The following is a 24,559-nucleotide window of genomic DNA, read 5'->3' as shown; positions in this document are numbered from 1 at the left end:
TTTGTGATCCCTCGATGCCTCAGGACATGTCCTACCAACCGATCCCTTCTTCTAGTCAAGTTGTGCCACAAACTTCTCTTCTCCCCAATCCTATTCAATACCTCTTCGTTAGTTATGTGATCTACCCATCTAATCTTCAGCATTCTTCTGTAGCACCTCATTTCGGAAGCTTCTATTCTCTTCTTATCTAAAATACTTATCGTCCATGTTTCTCTTCCATACATAAATCTATATTCGATGTTAACAAATTTCTCTTCTTCATAAACGCTTTTCTTGCCATTGCCAATCTACATTTTATATCCTCTCTACTTCGACCATCATCAGTTAGTTTGCTCCCCAAATAGCAAAACTCCTTTACTACTTCAAGTGTCTCATTTCCTAAGCTAATTCCCTCAGCATCACCCGATTTAATTTGACTACATTCCATTATCCTCGTTTTGGTTTTGTTGATGTTCATCTTATATCCTCCTTTCAAGACACTGTCCATTCCGTTCAACTGCTCTTCTAAGTACTTTAACGTCTCTGACCGAATTCCAATGTCATCGGCGAACCTCAAAGTTTTTACTTCTTCTCCATGAATTTTAATATCTACTCCAAATTTTTCTTTTGTTTCCTTTACTGCTTGCTCAATATACAGATTGAATAACATCGGGGAGAGGCCTCATCCCTGTCTCACTCCTTTCCCAACCACTGCTTCCCTTTCATGCCCCTCGACTCTTATGAGTGCCATCTGGTTTCTGTACAAATTGTAAATAGCCTTTCGCTCCCTGCCACCTTCAGAATTTGAAAGACAGTATTCCAGTCAACATTGTCAAAAGCTTTCTCTAAGTCTACAAATGCTAGAAACGTAGGTTTGCCTTTCCTTGATGTTTCTTCTAAGATAAGTCGTAAGGTCAGTATTGCCTCACGTGTTCCAGTATTTCTACGGAATCCAAACTGATCCTCCCCGAGGTCCGCATCTACCAGTTTTTCCATTCGTCTGTAAAGAATTCGCGTTAGTATTTTGCAGCTGTGACTTATTAAACTGATAGTTCGATAATTTTCACATCTGTCAGCACCTGCTTTTTTTGGGATTGGAATTATTATATTATTCTTGAAGTCTTAGGGTATTTCGCCTGTCTCATACATCTTACTCACCAGATGGTAGAGTTTTGTCAGGACTGGCTCTCCCAAGGCCGTCAGTAGCTCTAATGGAATGTTGTCTACTCCGGGAGCCTTGTTTCGACTCAGGTCTTTCAGTGCTCCGTCAAAATCTTTACGCAGTATCTTATCTCTCATTTCGTCTTCATCTACATCCTCTTCTATTTCCATAATATTGTCCTCAAGTACATCGCCCTTGTATAAACCTTCTATATACTCCTTCCACCTTTCTGCCTTCCCTTCTTTGTTTAGAACTGGGTTGTCATCTGAGCTCTTGATATTCATACAAGTGGTTCTCTTCTCTCCAAAGGTCTCTTTAATTTTCCGGTAGACAGTATCTATATTACCCGTAAAATAGCCAAAATTTTGGTACGCACATAGAATGCAAAAGTAAAGAAATGTTTTTAAAATGTAAAAATATTGCCTAACACTGGTAACGAAAAGCTATATTCGTAGTGTAACCATAAAAATGAGGACATTCTGACCTTCGACGAAGACATGCTGGAATATTAAGCTGGCGCTACACTTATAATCTTGAAACATGTATATTGTAACACAGATCGTAGTAGTCATCAGTCTACAAGTAGCGTGTTTATATTTTTGTATGTTGTCAGCGCTATAGACTGTAATTAACATCGCTGACAGCGCTCTACGCCCTCAGTAAGAGACTCTGTGGTTGGACGAACTACCAGTTAGGAGTTAGCAGATAGCAGTTAGCGAGCGGACGGCTTGGGCTTGGACATGTGTCCTTCATGGAGACTCAGTGTTGGTAGGACATGTATTGTAAAGTGAAGATGGATGTAGTTGGTAATAATTGGGTCGTGGAATTATTGAGACTATATAATTTTTGGAATTGGATGTCACATGAATAAGGTAAAATCTGCTAAATACATTTTTTGCTCTTCAACATTTTTTTTTTGTTTCTGCCAACCGTATGCTTCCTAGTAGTTAGAATGTTTTTATTTAGCTGGCTATAGTTGCTGCTAGTGTAATTACTCTAGTTCGTCTTATGAAGATTTTCTGTCAGGTAAGTGACTTACGAAAAGCATGGGTTACTGTTAGGATTTCTTCAAATTCAGGGCCATTCTTTTGTGTTAATTGTTTGAAGCCATGTTGTCAATGGATAGCAGTCAGATTGCGTTCCAATTTACATTGTGGGTAATAAATGAATAAGTTTAAGTTGTCATTGTCAGGGAAAATTCCGTAAGTCAGTGTTGAAATAGGAAAAATTAGTAACGAGACAATAGGTTCAGTTGCGCTAAGAAGTTTCAGTAAACGCTACGAAGTTTAACCTACTCAGTTATTTCAGTAGACTCAAACTAAGAAGTTTCAAGTCTTACACTTCGTAAGACTGACAGGGAGAAAGCTTCCGACGCTAGGCGTCATTTGTATAACTGGAAGTAGAAAGAAAAAGAATAAAGTGAAACATATAGTTGTAAGCAAACTCAATAACAATGAAAAATTGATGTCAGGTAGGAATAGAAGTGAAACTGATACCAAATCAGCTAGGCAAAAAGAGTAAAGAAAACTGTACTTAAGAACTGTATAGACATTAAAACTCCTACGCAAATAATACTTCAGTTGTATAACAAGTATATCGTAAGCCATATGTAAAATATAGGCTACAGTAATGAGTTAACGTCTTGAAAAGGAGAGTAATACCACTAGTCAGCAAAACTCATTGAAAAATTTCCGTCAGTGAATCATAGAATTCTTATTTTTAGTAATTACTTGGTCACACATATTTATATGATGGGAGCGATATGACCGCTAAATATTATTTATTTCACGATAAGCGGTTTCGACAGAAGCTTGCTGCCATCATGGGACGTGTTCGCGCTATGTGATTTATATGCATGCGCTTTAAATTTCTGATGATCAGATGAAGACAGCAAGCTTTAGTCGAAACCGCTTATCGTGAAATAAATCATATTTAGCGGTCTTGGCCTGAGAAGAAATTTCTTTCCATTAATCGCTTGATCATTAAGACTATCAATCTTTAAGTAGACGAGAGTGTATTACGATCCCCAGTTCCTCAAGCAATATCAGTTTGTTGCTCTATGACTCCGTTAACTTTAAAATGCTCGGCATCTTTTTTTATTGAGCATATGTTTCAGAGATCTCATCTTCAACATGCTGTAAAACATGTTAACATTGACCACATGTTAGATTATAAATGCCCTTAGGGTACATGGAATGCCCTATGCTTACAATGTTAATTTGAGCTAAAAGTTAGGAACATTTTCTCATTTGTTATTTGGCCGAAACTCTTGATTTTTTCACAGAACGCAGAAATATGTTCTGCTTTTATGCTGAATTATTAATTTTGAAAAAATAATGTATAGTTTTTCAGATATTTTATTTTTTATAAATGTTAAAAAAAGTTATACATTTTAACAAGTATTTTAAAATTTACATCCATTAATACAAAATAATTCCACATATCCTTTAATTCAGATATATTAGAAGGTCTTAAGGAACAAGTACAGAAAATTTCATCTTTCTACTACAAATAGGCCTTGAGAAAATGTACCTTATACACAAAAAAACTAAAGTTACAGGAAATTAGCTTCAAAGTTTTTACTTCAGTACAAGCCTACTCCATAGCTTGTATCACCAGAATCGTCCAACAGCTTCCTCTTGATGGTTCTGCTATGCTGTCTAGCAATTTTTGAATATACTTTTATGGCATTATCTGAAGACCTGAGCCGTTCCTTGTCCAAACAAAGCATAGCTGCGGCAGTTCGTAGTGCTACACAGAGCCCCAACTTCTGCAGAACTTTGCACTTCGTTATATTTCCCTGATTGAATGATGGAACAGCATCATAAAGTGAAGTGTGTTTATTCCCACAAACACAGTTTTAGTTAGTCTATTCCATATCACATGGTTCACACACTCATTTGGATTTTGAGTCCGGCCACGAAGACATTTCTTTAGTAGATTAATATCTGCGAAGTCTCGGAATATTGGTTTTATTTCATCCATTATGGCAGGTGGCACGTGATGAGGGTGATTGTATTGTTTCTTGGTTACCTTGCCTCTGTTGTACTTGCACCAACTATCGTCTCCTTTTGGACATAGCCCATGTTGGGGATTCTCATTGTTTGAAGCTGTATGAAAAAACAGAGCCCAGACTGCTCTTCTAATTAATTCTCCATATGCTGTATTCTGTCTTATTGCTAGACCACAGCACTTCTGAATATGATCTGAGCCGTCGAACTCTTGATCCCATCCTTTTCTGAACATGGCCAACACACTCCAGTTTGGAAATTTTCACATCGTTACCATAGGGTCTCAGTTACTCAATTTCTTTGAAAGCCTTTGAGTCACCATCTCCAAGATAATTTATGTATCTAACGTTGAACCATTTTACTGAGCGTTGATAAATACTTCTTTCACCAGTAACTTCCGTACCACCACTTGACCCATAGTAATTTGCCATGCACTCCTCTTCATGTTTATTTTTCATTTTCTCCTTGCATCTGCAATGCTTGGAAAGTATTGCCACATCAACTACCTTACCAGTGTCCACACTTGTAACTGTTACTACACGATTCAGAGATGTGTGGCCTCTCTTCTGCCAGCTTCCATCAAAAGCTATGGACAGGTCTCTGCTACTATTATTTTCAACAACTGCTTCCTCAACAGCATCTTTCCTGTTTTCCTGTGCCACATCTTCTGCAGCAGAGCCTATTGCAATTATGTGTTTGTTAAATTTTGAAGGTGGAGGAGGGAGGTTCATCACACCACACAACATGGCAACTGCAGCCCTGCCCTTTCATATACACTGTAATCCATAAACCAGTCTAATGTTCATATCGTATAGTTTACCTGTATCTGCAGTAACATGTGAGGAATTGAAGAAAGTAACACTGTGTTTGCAATAACTGCACATCAACTCTAATTCACAAGCAAGTCCTACATGTTTTCAATGAAACACCACATTTTCCACATTGTTTGCAGCACACATTGTTCTCCAAAACGTCTGATAATAAACAGACGTTAATTACCTCATATTTTGTAGTCCCAGCATTTAGTTTCTTGTATTATTCTTCAATTCCAGCTAGTTTTCTTCTTGAAGCACTTTCCGGTGTAGTGGCAGCAGCATCACTCAATGTATCACTACCAAAGTTGAGGATAGTCGCTACTGGAACATCAGATACTGATGAAGATGAATCAGACGAATTTTTAGTACACTTTACTTTCTTGTGCCAATGTACACGCTTTCTAAATGCCTTTAGACTAGGTCTTGGCGTGATGAAGGAAAGAAAACTCAATGACTTTTCCACATACGACTTTCACAACAATGACATGGATGTACTCACAAAGGAAACAATACAAATGGTGCAGAATCTATTGTCAACTGTCTAGCAGTGTAGCCAACAGAAAAGCTAACTCTCTTGTGCTCAGTTATATCTCTGGCAAGGCTGTCTATATCACATATATTTCGCATCTCATATACAAGGTGCGGAACATCGTGTGTCGAAATTATTTTAAAAAATTATTTAAAATAGTTCTATTCACGTCATTCAAATATTTTATACATGGTATTAAACGGGAGAGTTTAAAATTTTCGAAAATGCATTTACGCAAAAGTCGATTTTTTCATCGAAAAACTCATTCCGTATACCCTTAATGAGACTGGATGCTCATTATGTATAAAGTGATAATACATCTTTTCGTGAATGGTGTAAGCCACTTTATCGTCATAGCTCTTAAATGACCTAGCAACTTGATAAGAAATGCTAGCAAAAAACGATAGGACAAAAAATTTTGCTTTTGGATCTACAAAATTAGCTGCTATTAAACTATTATTTCCATCCAAATTTTGTTTGTTTGTACAACTTAACGACAGTATTCGGGTTACATCAATTACTATTAGCAACAAACTTCACATTGGGTAGTTCACGGTTAACAGCGACTGGGGTAAATGAAGTTCTCATAGATGGTGTATCACGACTCTGAATAAAACTCAGTTTATGCTCATACAGGTGGTATGACGACGCATAGATTATTGAGTCGCTGCTAGTTGCCTACCACACGTAATTATTTTAGACAGGTGGTACAAAAAAAATTAGTACAAATCAGGCACTCAGTTTCGATTCACAACTTACCTGTTCTCGTAATTTTACTTCATGAGCAAGCCACAGCCGTCCGTACATTACAGCACGCCTTACTTATTATCACGCTGCAGCCGTCTGTACATTACAGTATGCCTTAGTTATTATCGTCTTGATCTAACTATGCTATCGTTACCCAACTACATAAGAAACATTCCAAAACATATTCCATTAATTACCTGGATCACCCCGAAACTTCTGCTTATGTGGACTGCATGAAGAACTCATCGACAAACAAAACTTCCGACAAGAAAGTTTTATCGTAATAAAAATAAATTGTCCTCTTCCGCTGGAATTTTACTCCCTCCTTACAGGTTCATTCGTTTTAGTTTTGATCTTTCCTTCATTTTCTTCTTTGAGGATATTCCCTTCCTTTTGATATCGTCCTTTGTCATTCACTCAAGTCCACTCTGCCATTCCATTTACTTTGTTTCCTGTAATTTGGAGATCTTATTAGCACACACACACACACACACACACACACACACACACTCACACTCACACACACACACGCACACACACACACAGACACACACACACACACACACACACACACACACACACACATATACTCACACACACACACACACACACAGACACACACACACACACACACACACACACACACACACACACACTCACACTCTCACATGGTCTGGATACCAGAACTTCTATTCTGAAGTTTACTTCCGTCAATGTAGCTCATTAATCTGTCATATTTTCATCTCCATCATCACATAATTAGTTGGTGGTGGCATGCTTTACATTTCATCTCATGCGATTCGATAAACATATTATGGAGCGGTTCCCAATTGAAATCAAATGTAATTAAAATCCCTTCGTTTACAGGTGAATAAAAATCAACACTTCATCAAAGTCTAGGACCCGCGATTACCGTCCTCACTCCGCCGACCAGCTATAGTGCTTCCGGCACTAGCGTATATTCTATTAAATCCTCAATAGCAGTCGAGTTCCTCTTATTTCAAGCAGGTAAAAGTAATCATTAATCATAAACTTCGCTTACATATGCACAGACCTCGCATTTCATGCAATGACAATCAGCACTCCTAACTCACAATAAAATCTAGAACAAGTATAGGATTTGTGTAGGCTTTCTTGATTGCTCCCTAACTATATTCGCAAACCACGATTCGAAAAACCATCTCGCCACAACCTCCGCAAGAAGATGAAATCACCAAGCTCAAATAACTGAATTTTTAGACCATTAACATAGCCATCAGAAACTCAGTGCACCTTCACTAGGAGGGAATAAATAAAACCTCAAAAGCACGCAGTTCTCCTCACTACGGGGAAACAAAGCCACTGAATATCTCAATGTCATCTTCACCAGGAGAGATCACTAAACACCAAAAACTCACATCGAATGATTGCCTGGTGGAGTCATGATTCATTACCACCATAGCCTGCACGGAAGTACTCATAAGATTAAAAAAGAAACCTTCACTGATGAAAACTGTCTCATCAGATCTTATAAACCAAAACTCGAATAAGCATTTTAGAAATACGCAATATGAATCTTGACACTAGTTTATCCCCTTAATTTCTCAATCGGATAATGCATTCCGTCATAAAATCCAAATTTTCGAAACATTCAAAACACTCACATAGCCTCACACTTTCTTACAAGACGATCAACTTCGCAGCATTTTCACAACAAAAATGCTAATAGTAAAAGATCTACACTCACAAATGTGGAACAGAATAAGAGCAGGAAAGAGTACGGTAAATAGAATAGGAAGTACAAACTGTCTCACGTGGGTTACGTCGTGTTAGTCAAGTACGTGGCATGTAGAGAAACTTTTCAATGTACAAACAGCCAACCGGTTTCGCAAGTTTACAGTAAAAATATTATAAAATAACGTCTAAATTACTTAACACTTTAGTGAATTAAGAAGGAGAACTTGGAATAAAACTGGTACTTACGTAAACTGTATGATGTTGTTGTTGTGGTCTTTAGTCCAGAGACTGGTTTGATGCAGCTCTACATGCTGATCTATCCTGTGCAAGTTTCTTCATCTCCCATTACCTACTGCAACCTACATCCTTCTGAATCTGTTTAGTGTATTCATCTCTGGGTCGCGTTCTACGACTTTTACCCTCCGCGCTGCCTCCAATACTAAATTAGTGATCCCTTGATGCCTCAGAGTATGCCCTACCAAGCGATGACTTCTTCTAGTCAAGGTGTGCCACAAATTTCTCTTTTCCCCAATTCTATTCAAAACCTCCTCATTAGTTATATGATCTACCCATCTAATCTTCAGCATTCTTCTGTAGCACCACATTTCGGAAACTTCTATTCTCTTCTTGTCTAAACTATTTATCTTCCAGGTTTCACTTCCATACATGGCTACACTCCATACAAATACTTTCAGAAACGACTTCCTGGCGCTTAAATCTATATCCGATGTTAACAAATTTCTCTTGTTCAGAAACGCTTTCCTTGCCATTGCCAGTCTACATTTTATATCCTCCCTGCTTCGACCATCATCAGTTAGTTTGCTCCCCAAATACCAAAACTCCTTTACTACGTTAAGCGTCTCATTTCCTAATCTAATTCTCTTAGCATCACCCAATTTAACTGGACTTAATTCCATTATCCTCGTTTTGCTTTTGTTGATGTTCATCTTATATCGTCCTTTGTAGACACTGTCCATTACGTTCAGCTGCTCTTTCAGGTCCTTTGCTGTCTCTGACAGAATTAGAATGTCATCAGCGGACCTCAAAGTTTTTATTTCTTCTCCGTGGATTTTAATTCCTAAAATTCTAATCATACAATTATGTTTACAATGTGAGTATTTAATTAATAAGTGTTTTGTTTGGTACCTTCACTTACATTAAGTTATATGGAGCCAACCAGTGTTCGGTAGGCACTTTCATCAACAATATACATATGCATATAATTATTGTTCCAGTCAAATCAGATTCAGCTTTGTGCAGATTCCCCAGTTTAAGACCTATGCTAGGGCTTTGCGCACAGTTAGACTGTTAAAGACAGTTAAAGACATGTTAAAGAAGTGTGCTTCCCACAGTTTACAGGGGTAGGAAGCTATGAGACCAGGGGCCTTTGGAAGCAGCAGGACATAAGTGTAGACTTTGTGTAGTAGGGTTTCAAGAGATAAATAGAAGGCAATGTTGTTACCGCCAGTAATAGCTTCCTGTTCTTCTGGCTCCTCATCAAACCTGAAGTCACATCTAAATTTCAAACTTCCAGACACACCTCTGGAATGGAGATGGTCAGGCAGCCCATAATGATCACAATCAATTGAAGATTCTTCTGCGAAAACACGGGAAATTGTGTCTCACAAATCATCGTCACCGATTTCTGTTCCTGCTTCAGATAAATCTCTCAGTCCATGAAACCAAAGTGGATCTCAATCTGTTTCCATCTTGCCATTGTCATTTGGTTCCTAACCATATCCTGATTTAGTTTCTTTTGTGAATCCTCACTTCCAAAAGATTTTTGTTCCCAGAAACACATAACTGAGTCTGTCAGTGCTATAAAGCCTATCACACAAAATAAAAATATTAATTTCTTTCACTATCGGATAAAAGCTCTACTCTTTTTTTAATGAAGTCGAGATCATTTTTAGTTGTTACAGTTTCTGCATTTTTACCATTTTCAAGAATCCACATAGAATAATACATCTTAGTGAGAAAACACAGCCGGCCGGTGTGGCCGAGTGGTTCTAGGCGCTTCAGTCTGGAACCGCCCGACCGCTACAGTCGTAGGTTCGAATCCTGCGTCGGGCATGGATGTGTGGGATGTCCTTAGGTTAGTTAGGTTTAAGTAGTTCTAAATTCTAGGGGACTGATGACCTCAGGTGTAAAGTCCCATAGTGCTCAGAGCCATTTGAACCATTTTTGAGAAAACACAATATAAGATCAATAGTATGTAGAAGCAGTTTTTGCGGTTCCTTGTAAGCAGTGTCCACCTCGCATACTGAAGCAATCTTGTTTACAACTCAAAAGTCAAATTTTGATGAAACTAATCGACAGTCAGCGGTAAAAGATATGTACAGGATGATCTTTAAGAAAACACTAAGGCCTACCTCAGAAATTGTAGTTGCAATATTCTATTGTTAGATACTCTATACTCTGTTTCATTTTGGAGAGTAACAGGTATATAATGGCGATACGAGACAACATATGGAACCATCTTGTCTGTTGACAAAATCGGATGAAGCTATCGATCTGACAGCAATAGGCAGGCTGACAGTGTCATGTAACGTACTATTTATATTCAATGCAATAAGCGAAAGATACAGGGAAACATTGTTAATAAAATTGATGTAAAGCACCATTAGGTGAGCCTCTGAGCCTTGAAATGAATCGTGCAATTTCAGTTCATTCCCTGTATGAGACTGAAGGCAAGAATGTCCTTGTCATTTCTCTGGACTCTTCTTTCCCAGTGCTGCAGGTCTGTATTCTGACGCGACATGCGAAATCCAACTGCTCTTACGGCAGAAAAAAGGGTGAGGATTTACGATGCTGCTAACTTTCCGCCCCTGAAACGACCACTTAAAAAGTGAATGCAGCAGCAAATTTTTTATGGCACGTGTCGCCACAAAAGCAGTCCCTTGAGAGTCTGCGTGTCTTCTAGGAAGACAGTCGGATGTCGATAAGCGAGGGGCGTGGAGTCTAGTAACAAGAAAGACCTCAGAATTTTTCACGCACCAGTAAATGTACTCTTGGAAGGCTTCAGACGAATTGAAGTTACATAAGCAAGGCGGAGTCGAGGAGTAACAACGTGTACTTGGGAAGAATAGGGTTGTAATACGTGTTTCATTATTATGTTGGCAGCGTCTATCTCGCATACTGAAGCAATCATATTTACAATTCCAAAGTCAAATTCACGAAACTAAACCACAGTCACGGGTAAAATATATGTACAGAAGGTTTTTAAAATAGCAGGAAGGCCTACCTCAAAAATTGTTGTTGCAATATACAACTGTTAGATACGCTGTACTCCTCCAGATTTTACCATAGTTCATGCTTACAGCGACTTGTAATTTTCCATTTCATTCTCTCATACTGAAACTTCCTGGCAGATTAAAACTGTGTGCCGGATCGAGACTCGAACTCGGGACCTTTGCCTTTCGCGGGCAAGTCCTCTACCAACTGAGCTACCCCCACAGCTTTACTTCTGCCAGTACCTCGTCTCCTACCTACCAAACTTTACCGAAGCTCTCCTTGCAGAACTAGCACTCCTTTCTTTCACCATCTTGAATTCCAGCCATGTGTCCCGATACTTTTGATCACAGAGTATATGTACTTTCATAAGATAGTTTATGGACAAGATTCACCCAGCGGACGACACTGCAACAGGTCACCCTGAAGAGGGCCGCTAGATACAGGGTCAAAACTTTTATTTTAATAGTGGTGTTATTTTCAAAATGACATAGCTTAAAGCACTAAAGGATTTTACTAAAGTGGACACTGTCTGTGGCCGTATTCTCACTCAAATATCTTCCGTAGACTAAAAGCATTTCCCAGTTCCCCATCAATGAATTGAAGTGTGCTATCTGCGTTACCTGCAATGAAACGCATAAGATCAAACCATATCGTTATTTTACAAATTTCTGCCCAAGTTTATGAGGTGACTTGTCAGTTGTGACTAACTGAAGCAAATTTCTAATTATTGTACTACTCTAAAACCTTTTCACTATCACTCGATATTTGTGCAGCCGAATTACAGGTAACTGCATCGTCTGTAAAAAATATCACAAGACACTTCTGTGATGCGAAGCTGAAGCCACTTCTTCATGTTTTCAGAACTCTTCATTGATGATAACATGCTGCGTCCTCCCTACCAAGGAATCCTAACTCCTGTCATTGTTTTCTTTTGATGCTCTAGAGGATCGTAATTATTTATTGAGCGTTGGTGGGCACTGATCAAACACATTTTGGAAGTCAGAGAATACGGCGTCCAACTGAATGGTATTACCTGTGGCCTTCAGGACGGGGTAAGTTTCGTATAATCCGTGTTTCCGGTATGCTTGTTAGTTATCATGGAAATGTCTCTTCGAGATACCTCGTTATCTTTGATCTCAGAATATTTTATGAGGTCCTACAAGAGATCAATATCAATGAACTTGGTTGCAAGCTTAGAGAGTTACTCCCGATATCCTAATTGCAGAAAGATTTGACCTGCGGTTTCTTCCACCCACTTGTCAGTTTTTGTTCGTGTTATCTGCCGGCATACCACAGCTAAGTGAGAACCTAGCTGAAAATACTCTGTAAACTCTCATAGAGGTTCTTTCGTATACCTGGGCCTTGTTCAAGTTCAGTGATTTCGATTTAATTTCTCATCACCTCTGGTGGAAGTTGGAGCAGTACTTTGGAGTCTTCCTTTGTAAAGGAAACGATGAAAGCTGAGTTCAAAATTACTGTTTTTGCTTTGCTCAAATTCGATTTCTGCGTCATCTAATTTTGGCATCATAGATAGCCTTTACATATAAAAATAATTTCTTTGGGATTTCAGGAGGTATTTTAATAAGATTCTTTCACGATTCCCTTTTCACAATTAATCTCGTTTGAATGTGCATCTCTGATCAAAGCTATATGCTTTGTTTTAAATTAACAGTGATCTCCCAGACATTTCGACCACTGCGCAGAGCGTACGAGAATGCTGCAGATGGCAATGTGTGAGAGGCAAAGCGGGGTAAAGGCGAATGGGGAATCGTTCTGGCAGACCAAAAATCGGGAAGTCCACTTACTTAAGCGAATCTGACAAAAGGTAGATTGTTAAAGCGCGGTGCCTACGATATGGGGAAACTGGTCGACTATCGGTGTGCTGCTGTTAAGATCATCCTTGGTAAGTGATTGAAGAACAGTGATTGCACGAATTAGCGGCAAGGTTGGAGGCTTTCTCGCTGTGATGCAGTATAGGTGGCGGTCTGTGGCAGATCTGAAGCCAGAATACAACGCTGTTGCTGGAACAACTGTTTCATAGAACGCCGTTTAGCGCACATGGGGCTCCGCTGCATACGACCCCTACACGTTTCCCTGTGAACCAACGACATTGTTATTTACGATTGCAATGGGCACAGGATGGTCGCGGCTGGACCCTGGATCAATTGAAAAGTGTCGTCCAGTCGTATGTATCATGTTTCCTTTTACACCAGATCGATGTTCGTGTCAGCATACACCGCGACCGGCTGCTACAGAACATGCACCTCGGCATGTATGCTGGCTGATGGGGACCGTGTTATGCTACGTATATATAACTCCATCTTGGGCTCAAGAATGTGGGATAGCGGCTGGTCCGTGAAATTTAATAATACTCTACCAGCAGCCGTTATTTTGATATTTTTTTATGAGGCACCCAGTTTCGACGTTCCAGTCACGTCTTATTCAGGCCTGTCGCACGAATGACACCAACAACTACTCGTGTATGTATAAGACAAGGCACCAATATTCGTATCTGTTCCCATAGATATCCGAACTTCATGGGCGTGTGTTCCCTTCGCAGATGTGACAGCAACAGCAGTTGCTATGATAGACAACCATCTGGACATCCATGGGACCTATGGTAATAATTAAACGTACCATGACATCTGTGGACTAGACAAAGGTTAAATGGTACCACAGGCATTCCTTCAAGTTAAATACCTCGCGAAAGTGACTGTAACTTCCTGTAGGAAAATCTGTCCATGTCACAAGGTAAGAATCGTGCTAAGTTGGGTTTGTGAATGATAATTCATGTCTTCGCCAAACACCAAATTCACCATATCTGAAGCCAATGGAAAACATATGGGACGCTCTGAGTCCATTAACCAACGTCTGTCCGTAGACATCCGGTGCCACTTACTTCCAGAAACCTACTTAGGACTTGTCAAATCCGTGTCAAGCAGAATCTTTGCTGTATTACATTCATCAGACTGACCTACAAGCTGTTAAGCAAATGGATGTAGTGTTTTGGTTCATCAGTACGCTGTATGGCAACCAGAGTTTTTCTATAAAACAGGCTGCATACTTTGGAGAGTACCACTCATGATGAACTGTTCTGTTGGTATATACAGGGTGCTACAAAAAGGTACGGCCAAACTTTCAGGAAACATTCCTCACACACAAAGAAAGAAAATATGTTATGTGGACATGTGTCCGGCAACGCTTACTTTCCATGTTAGAGCTCATTTTATTACTTCTCTCCGAATCACATTAATCATGGAATGGAAACACACAGCAACAGAACGTACCAGAGTGACTTCAAACACTTTGTTGCAGAAAATGTTCAACATGTCCTCCGTTAGCGAGGATACATGCATCCACCCTCCGTTGCATGGAATCCCTGATGCGCTGATGCAGCCCTGGAGAATGGCGTATTGTATCACAGCCGTCCACAATACGAGCGCGAAGAGTCTCTACATTTGGTACCGGGGTTGCGTAGACAAGAGCTTTCAAATGCCCCCGTAAATGAAAGTCAAGAGGGTTGAGGTCAGGAGAGCGTGGAGGCCATGGAATTGGTCCGCCTCTACCAATCCATCGGTCACCGAATCTGTTGTTGAGAAGCGTACGTACACTTCGACTGAAATGTGCAGGAGCTCCATCGTGCATGAACCACATGTTGTGTCGTACTTGTAAAGGCACATGTTCTAGCAGCACAGGTAGAGTATCCCGTATCATGATAACGTGCTCCATTGAGCGTAGGTGGAAGAACATGGGGCCCAATCAAGAAATCACCAACAATGCCTGCCCAAACGTTCACAGAAAATCTGTGTTGATGACGTGATTGCACAATTGCGTGCGGATTCTCGTCAGCCCACGCATGTTGATTGTGAAAATTTACAATTTGATCACGTTGGAATGAAGCCTCATCCGTAAAGAGAACAGTTGCACTGAAATGAGGATTGACACGTTATTGGATGAACCATTCGCAGAAGTGTACCCGTGGAGGCCAATCAGCTGCTTATAGTGCCTGCACACGCTGTACATAGTACGGAAACAAGTGGTTCTCCCGTAGCACTCTCCATAGAGTGACGTGGTTAACGTTACCTTGTACAGCAGCAACTTCTCTGACGCTGACATGAGGGTTATCGTCAACTGCACGAAGAATTGCCTCGTCCATTGCAGGTGTCCTCGTCGTTCTAGGTCTTCCCCAGTCGCGAGTTATAGGCTGGAATGTTCCGTGCTCCCCAAGACGCCGATCAATTGCTTCGACCGTCTTCCTGTCGGGACATCTTCGTTCTGGAAATCTGTGTCGATACAAACGTACCGTGCCACGGCTATTGCCCCGTGCTAATCCATACATCAAATCTGCATCTGCCAACTCCGCATTTGTAAACATTGCACTGACAGCAAAACCACGTTCGTGATGAACACTAACCTGTTGATGCTATGTACTGATGTGCTTGATGCTAGTACTGTAGAGCAATGAGTCGCATGTCAACACAAGCACCGAACTCAACATTACCTTCCTTCAATTGCGCCAACTGGCGGTGAATCGAGGAAGTACAGTACATACTGACGAAACTAAAATGAGCTCTAACATGTCCACGTAACATCTTTTCTTTATTTGTGTGTGAGGAATGTTTCCTGAAAGTTTGGCCGTACCTTTTTGTAACACCCCAAGGCAACGGCCTTGACCCTTAATGAGTCCATTTAAGGTGACACTTTAGGTTGGACTAATACTCTAAATTACGGTGTGGAAACGCATCGGCACGCGAGAATTCCGCGATTTTGTAATTATAAGATTTTGCGGAAAGGCGGTACGTGAGACAGAGCTCGGCTACCTCCCCGTTTAGCCGCCGAAGGCCACGGCCAGACGGTATGAATGGTGAACTGGGGGATTTCTGCAATCCGTTTAGAGAGGCCACAGCGGCCGCCAACCTCTGAGGGGCGCGCGGCTGCAGGTGTTCAAGTGTTTACCAAAACAGTGCAGTGGATAGCTGGACCGGCTTTCCTGTGCGTGCTCTCGCCTATGTCCCACTAATTTTATGCCTTCGAGTAACTCAAGTAGGGCAGTCCAGGAGTTCTGAATAACAAACTTTCAATGCAAGAATCTGTGTTCGCTACGACGGGGAATCTTGCCGGGAAAATCTCGATTGGTCTCTTGGGAGGAAACTTCCAGTAAACGTGTTATTACGCACAGCTGTGGTTCTTCCCAGCCTGCGAGGGCGGAGTTTACTTGTGAAATTTTGTAGAAATAAAAGAATTATGGAAAAGAGTTCTATTCCCAGGCCATACATTGGTCGGTACTGGCAAAATGGGTATTTTTAGAGCTTCTAGTCATGCGATTCGCTCGGTAAAAGTTGAGGTGAGAAAACAGAGGTGAACAGCGATCTTGCTGGACTCTCGGTCGGGGTCTTCCGTTCAGGGCTCTCTTACTGAGAGGACGTTAGCCAAGTCGTCTCCCCTCTTCGTCTCTCGTTCTGAGAGGACGTTAGCCGCGCCAGCTCATTGCTGACGGAAACATTGTCGCAATTAGAGAAGTTTACGGGCAGCAGTCTGGTGTTGGAATAGTGTAGGATTGTACTTTCCGAGACGCCACACGCCGACCGCACGGCTGCGCCGTCGCCGTCGGAGTCCGCTGCTACAACAGGAATGTTACGGTGAGATCGCTCCCGCTTCGGCCTGTGTTAGGACTAACGTTAAATAATTTGATCAATTGGAATTGCTCTTTCCACAGAGCTTTCACGGTACTTTGGAGTGTAGTGGTTCTTCGTATATATGTTATAAGAGATCGAGTTTTGGACCGATTTTAACAGAGTTACTGCCAATTCCAGTTAGGAGGATAATTTGTAAATTGTTCATTGTGTTTTATTCAGCATTGATCTGAAGGTTGTAATAAAATTATTGTGATTCAGTAGAGCCTTCACTTTTAGTAGCTGATCCTGAATTCACCCTTTTGCTTTATTTTATTTTTGTGTATTTGCTCGATGCCATTGAACACGCTAAGTGTTCGTGATAGTTCATGTTTGGAAGTAAAAATAGATGTGATTTATCGTCAACGCTACCAACGCAGATTAATTATGGGTGACACGGTCACTTTTAAATCTACCTTTATCCATTACTGCGTACAGTTCCACTCCCAATTTCTCTCTGAGTTGTTTGTCAGGGGCGGAAACACGCAAAAAGCGGACAAGCAACGGGTGGGGTGTTACAAACTTGATCCACAGTTTTTCTGCATGCACCTGCCCAAACGTGTGTTCTGTCAATTATGTCTAGGGATATGAAACTATTGTCTGTTTAACTAGTTTTCTGAACATGTAAATCTTCCTGCGTGTTATGGACCCTCTTTCTGCTTGTGTACGGTGACCGACGCCAGTTTTAATGTGGATATCCTCAAACCAGTCAGGTCAATTTCTTACCATGTTATCTAATATATTTCCGTCATGCCTGGGCATCTGAACTGTCTTAAGTAGCTTTCAGAGAAAGCATTTAGTTTAGTTTCCCAGGACGTGTTATCAGGACCACCGCCTGTTTTATTTTTGTTGCCTTTAGCCTCCTGACTGGTTTAATGTGATCCACAACTTCCTCTCCTATGCCAACCTCTTCATAACAGAATGGCCCTTACATTGAACGTCACGGACTATTTGTTGAATTTATTTCGTTCCTTTTCTTCCCCTAACGTTTTTGGCGTCTACAGCTCCCTCTATTGCTATGAAAGTTTCTCTGTGATAGACAACGTATCCCTTCTCGTCAGTATTATCCAAATATTCCTTGCTCGCCTGTTCAGAGGACCCCTCCATTCCTTGTCAAATCAGTTCTTCGATACTCTTCTGATATTTCCACCTCTCATGATTAACTTCGGTACAAGGTTGTGTTCCTGACATAAATTCTCTAAACTGCTTCCTTAAATTAATGTTTATGTTTGATACAAATCGAATTCTTCTAGCAAGAAATTTCCTCTTAACCTGTGCTAGTTCCCGTTTCGAGACCTCATCGCTTCATCCGACATACGTAATTTTGTTCCCAAGATTCTAGAATTGGTTCACTTTAGGCGTCAGTCCTGATGTTAAGCGTATCGATAATAATTTGATTTCTATTCTCTTTATTATTTTGTAAGGAGGTTGTTAAGAGTAAGAAGGGTATTTATATTTATATGGAAAAATTAATTCCCAAAACACAGTGACCACGTGTTCATCGCATATAACACAGGGTGCTTTCTGGAGTAGAACAATGAGGAATAACGAAATCACAAAACAAAGTTAGTGAAATCTATGTTCATTTAAGTTGTGTAACCAAAAGACCAGATAGATCATTCACAGATAACAGAGAAAAAACAACGATAGAAAGGCCTACAAAAATTTGCCACGAAGGCCTTGTTTTGCACAATTAATTTAAAAATACATACTTCTCGAAGCTCCGTCATACAGCTATCACCTACGATACCAAGTAAAAAAATAACCCGAATTTTATCTTTTTTAATCAGATCAGACAAAACACCTTGAGGTCTCTAGCCAACATGTGGCTTGCAAATCCAGGATAGTAGTTTTTTGTTTGTTTGATTTATTCTCGGTCCATAAACTGTACTAACTGCATTGTTCATCCCATTCAACGTGTTGATAATTCTCCTTCATTTTCTCTTAGAATTATTATTATTCGCTTAGGATTATCATTGAATTCCTTAGTTTGAATACCACGGGATTATCGCAATCGATTGACGAAGAATGACTGGGCCACAAGGGGAATTTTCAGTTTTTATCACTGAAAAATACGTAGGGAGTGCTCCAACGTGCAGGAAAAACATCACATCTCCATCTCGCAGTTTGTCCATTTCAGAGCAGTTGTGTGACTTCCGTCAGCTGCTTCTAACTCGCCACGCCAAAGGCAACGTCGCTTCGGCAGGTGTGCATGAGTCATTCAAGAAGAGGAGCACATTCTGAATTGTGACACTTTCAATAAACGAAAAGCACCAGTATGTTTTTGTTCTATAACATCTGTTAATGTGTGTGATATCTTATGGGACTTAACTGCTAAGGTCATCCGTCCCTAAACTTACACACTACTTAACCTAAATTATCCTCAGGACAAACACACACATCCATGGCCGAGGGAGGACTCGAACCTCCGCCGGGACGAGCCGCACAGTCCACGACTGCAGCGCTTTAACATCTGTTAATAAGTGACACTTTTCGTGTATAAGGTAAGTAGAATGTAAATTTTAATGTCATCGGTTATTGCAATGTGTTTATACAGTGTCTGCATATTAGACTGCAATGTCTTCATGTATGAAGGAATAAACGTTGGTTCCATGATTAGAGTTGTAAATATTAGGAAATTTTGTGCGTTGCAGTTTACAAGAAAAAATGGAAATTTCTGCTATGAACAAAGTGAATACTGATTCCTTTATGCCGGCGAAAAGTATTCCTAGATTATATAAGGCCTTTTATGATTTCGTTCTTTCTGAAATGTTTTCCTTTAATTGCATCTAATTTATGTTCCTTATTAAATTGTGTTAATTTTCATAAACTATAATTTTATTTTCCTACTACAACAATTTCAACATGATTTTTCATTTTTTAATTTAACTTAAGTACCTATTTTACCTGATGCATATTCAAACACCGTATTATATTACAGTATGCCGGCCGGGGTGGCCGAGCGGTTGTAGGCGCTACAGTCTGGAACCGCGCGACCGCTACGGTCGTAGGTTCGAATCCTGCCTCGGGCATGGATGTGTGTGATGTCCTTTGGGTTAGTCCCATAGTGCTCAGAGCAATTTTATTACACTACACACACACACACACACACACACACACACACACACACAAGCCACCTAATGGTGTGTGGTGGGGGGTACTTTCGGTACCACTATCTAATCCCTCCAACCCTGTTCCTCTCGCGAATAGTGCGTGGAAAGAATGACTGTCGGTAAACCTCTGTATTGTCTCTAATCTTGTCTGACTCCTCCTGAAAAGTGTTGTCCCGAAATTTCAATAGTAAATCTGTCCGTGATGCACAACGCCTCTGCCAGTGGAGTTTGTTTATCATCTCCGTGACGCTCTCTCGCCAGCTAAACGATCCCGTGACGAAACGCGCCGCTCTTCGTTGTATCTTCTCTATCTCTTGTGTCAGCCCTATCTGATAGGGATCCACGATAGATGTACAATACTCAAGAATCGGGCGAACAAGCACCTTATGAGTCACTTCTTTCGCGGATGAATTACATTTCTTAAGATTCCTCCAATTAATCTAAGTCTTGTGTCTGCTTTTTCCCTTTATCTCTTTTATATCGTCATTCCACTTAAGGTCGCTGTGGATAGTTACGCCTCCATATTTTAGCGCAGACGCTGCCTCCAGCTGTACAGCAGCGGAAACTACTCCGAGTATAACCTACCCACGAGATCGGCAAATCAGAGACCGCCAAAGAGGTCATATATAATATCTGGGGTACAAAAGTCACAAAGGGGTCATAAAAAACGTTTTGGAAAATCAAGAACATGACACAAGTCAAGGAATAATTAATAATTATAATATAACAATGAGTACATAAGTACGTGTTCATATTAGCGTTGTATAGACTATAATTGAATTTACTGGCAAAATTACTTACTAGAAATTTAAAAGATGGTTACTCTATTTTAATATAAGTTTTACAAAATTCTTGAAGCCAATTCTTTCCAATTACTGCATTTTTGAGTCGTGTCACTGTTGCGATGTGTTATTTGCTGGACAATAAAATAATTTTTAGAATTCTGATACACGTGATGCCCTACCAATTAAGTAAATATTGTAAGTACCTGTTACAAAGTGCAAGCATTATAATTTTTGATTATTAATAAACACTGGTTAGCAGTGCGTGTTACTCTGTAAGACATGTTGTCCCGTTTCCTCCACGCCTCCCCCCTTCTACGAAACTAATCTGGGTAGCTCTCCCCAGTTCATACCCCGGGTACGCTCTCGTGAAGACGTCACAAGACACCGGCAGAGCGGACGGGGATGAGCGCAGAGCCAGTGAGTGCGCAGCGCGGGCTGACGCCTGTACTGCTGCACCGCCGTGTGATCATGAGTCGCGCGGCTGCCCCCTTGGCGACGCGCCGGAGTCAATATTTTGATATTTGCGCTGCGCCGCTGACGCGCGCGCGGCTGTTTGTGGCTGTCATTAGGCGCGCTTAGCGCGCTCGCCGCCGCCGACACCTCGGGTCCACGTCGAGGTTCTCGCCTCGTCTTAACCCGCCGGCGCGCCTGCAATTACTCTTCTGTTTATACGTCGCATAGAGCAGGGTACCAATAGTACCCAATCCTTCTCTTTCTCCAGTACCGTACGCAGCGTCCGCCCCGAGAGCAGACAACAAGTTTCGACATTACAATTGGAAAAACATATGGGAAAACATATCTGACCCCCATCTACCATCCAATGTGCGATCGACGTGGTACCTCGCAGTCAATGGAAAAATCCCCACCAACTCCAAATTGCACGCGATACGTCTGGCGCGTACACCAAACTGTTCCAGCTGCACTGTCATCCATACTGACGAACATCGCTTCGTCTGTGACGATGTGAAAGACGTGTGGAATCTCTTCAGGCAGAAACTAGCACATGTTCTCCGCACTTCACCTAACACGGTTACACCGACACACGTCCTTCTGCCTGATGACGTGCCTTATCCTATCACTAAAAGAAGGTCAGCCAACTGGCTCAAAGGACTGACAGTCCATTATATCTCAACGGCCAAGACAAAGAGCAAAACACAATATTGGATGTACCTGATGACAGAACATCTAAAGCTCGAACGACAAAAGAAATACAAAGAAAATTACGCAAATTTTCTGAACCGAACGCTGTCATAGCGACAGACCAGAAGAACGATCAAACAAATTTTGTCCAATCCCATGATTCCTTTTTCTTTTCTTTATGAAATTATTTATTAAGTTTCTCACTCATTTTTCGCCAACAACGTGGCTATTTCGTTTCATCTTTGCACTCGTGTAGAAGCACAATTAGGTTGCTGACGCAAACATGAGAGGTCAGCAGGCTGAAGAACGCCTGGCTCTCCTATAAGAATCGCTCCCGCACAATGACGGAAGAAGGTAGCGGACCTATTTTCTTTCCACAACCTCAAAAGAAGGGATTTCTTTACTAGTGTACATTTACTTCGTCAGTCAACAATCTTCTCATGGACCAAACAAAAGATAGCTCAGTGCTCAGGGTGACGGATTTCCGTTGCACGGGCCCAGGTTCGATTCCGGCTGGGTCGGAGATTTTCTCTGCTAGGGGACTGGGTGTTGTGTTGTCCTCATCATTATTTCAAAACCATCCGGCGCGCATGTCGCCTAATGTGGCGTCGAATGTAATGAGACCTGCACCAAGGCGGCCGAACCTGCTCCGCAACGGGCCTCCCGGCCAATGACGCCACACGCTGGTTTTTACCGTAAGCTGCGAGAGAGAAATGACTATACGCCTAATGTCTCTCCTATCGTGTATAAGAGTGTTGTGAGCACATTGATAGGTGTAGAGCGAACAGGAGAATTACGAGCTTTAACATTATGAATAAACATCTCTTCAATAACATACAGGGTGAAGCAAATAGGACAGTCCATCTCAGATGTATCCAGAAAGAATAAATGTGCTGTCTTCTCGAAAACTGACATTCTGAACCCGCGGCTGTGTTCAAAATATGGGCTGACTCTTGCAGAAAAGATAAAAGCAGCCATCCACTTTTTGTAATGCTGGTTATTTATTTAAACAGCGCCGTTACCAGTTTCGAAAAGACAGGTTCATCAACAAGTGGTTTGTTTGCGTTAAGATACATTTCACTTTAGCTTTCACTTCTTGCTCTCTCAGATGATGAAATTTCCTTGGGTGGTGGTGCCGTGGAAAAATGCGAACGGTTACTTCCGGCGCTGACGGCTTGTGTTCATGCAGCAGCAAAGACTGTATGAAGCACTTTCTTTACACTCTGAAGAGCCAAAGCAACTGATACACCTGCCTACTATCGTGTATGCCCCCGCGAGCACGCAGAAGTGCCGCAATACGACGTGCCATGGACTCCACTAATGTCTGAAGTAGTGCTAGAGAGAAGGGTTGCACTTCTGTCACGTCGAACGATTCTCTTCAGTAGTCGTTGGTCCCGTTCTTTTTCCAGTTGCAGCGATGTCAGAGATTTGATGTTTTACCGGATTTCTTATGAAATGGTCTTACGGCAAAATCCCCACTTCATCGCTGCCTCGGAGATGCTGTATCCCATTGCTCGTGCGCCGACAATAACACCACTTTCAAACTCACTTAAATCTTTATAACCTGTCATTGTAGCAGCAATAACCGATCTAACAACTGCGCCAGACACCTGTTGTCTTACGTATGCGTTGCCAAACACAGCGCCGTATGCTACTTGTTTACATATCTCTGTATTTGAATGTGTGTGCCTATACCAGTTTCTTTGGCGCTTCAGTGTATACACGTACACAGATAATCGAATGCACCACTCACCATGACTTTTGGTAAAACTTCTTTGTGTGTGAGTGGCACTTTAAAAAAATGGTTCAAATGGCTCTGAGCACTATGGGACTCAACTGCTGTGGTCATCAGTCCCCTAGAACTTAGAACTACTTAAACCTAACTAACCTAAGGACATCACACACATCCATGCCCGAGGCAGTGGCACTTTAGATTATGTGCATACGTGTGTATTTACCGAAGGTGCTGCTACATGAACATAATCAGTAAGCACTGGAACGCAATGATCCGGATTTTTCAACGGCACCACCACCCTAAGGAAATCTCATCCTTTGAGAGAACGAAAAGTGAAAGCTAATGTAAACGTCTGATGATGAACCTGTCGGTTCGAAACGGTTAACGCCGCTGTTTAAATAAATAACATTACAAAAACTTTCTGATCGCTGTTATTTTCTCTGTATGAATAAACACATCGAGGATCGGTTTTCGAGCTGTTGTAACTGACACTATAGCGAATTTCCTGATAGTCGCGAGAAATTTTTTAACGTTTATAGTCACTCAATTCTACATCGACTTTTTTCCAACTGGATATATCAAATTTTTCTTTGATGCTTGAAAGAATCTTGTAAGTGCGCTTCAACGACATACCTTGTAAGAGTCAAATAGTACTACGGTGACAGCGCCACAAACCACTGCCCGCCGTCACGAGCAGAGGTTTTTCTTTCATCAGTGCATTTGAAGCCCATTAGATTGTGTTCTGCTGTTGTAGCAGTCATATAACTTTCTCGTAAAGCTGCTGAGAAATTCACAATGTATTCGACTGTCGAAAAAGTGAATCCCGTTCATGTCGTATGTCACCAAACTATTGCGCTTGTATGCTGAAGGGTATCCAGATCGCACCAAGTATTCACGATCTATCTTTGCAAACACATAAAA

The sequence above is a fragment of the Schistocerca gregaria genome, chromosome 1 (genome assembly GCF_023897955.1).
Source record: "Schistocerca gregaria isolate iqSchGreg1 chromosome 1, iqSchGreg1.2, whole genome shotgun sequence".
NCBI classification, from domain to species: Eukaryota; Metazoa; Arthropoda; class Insecta; order Orthoptera; family Acrididae; genus Schistocerca; species Schistocerca gregaria.
The sequence above is the reverse complement of the archived record's forward strand: the minus strand, read 5'-3'. Positions refer to the sequence as shown.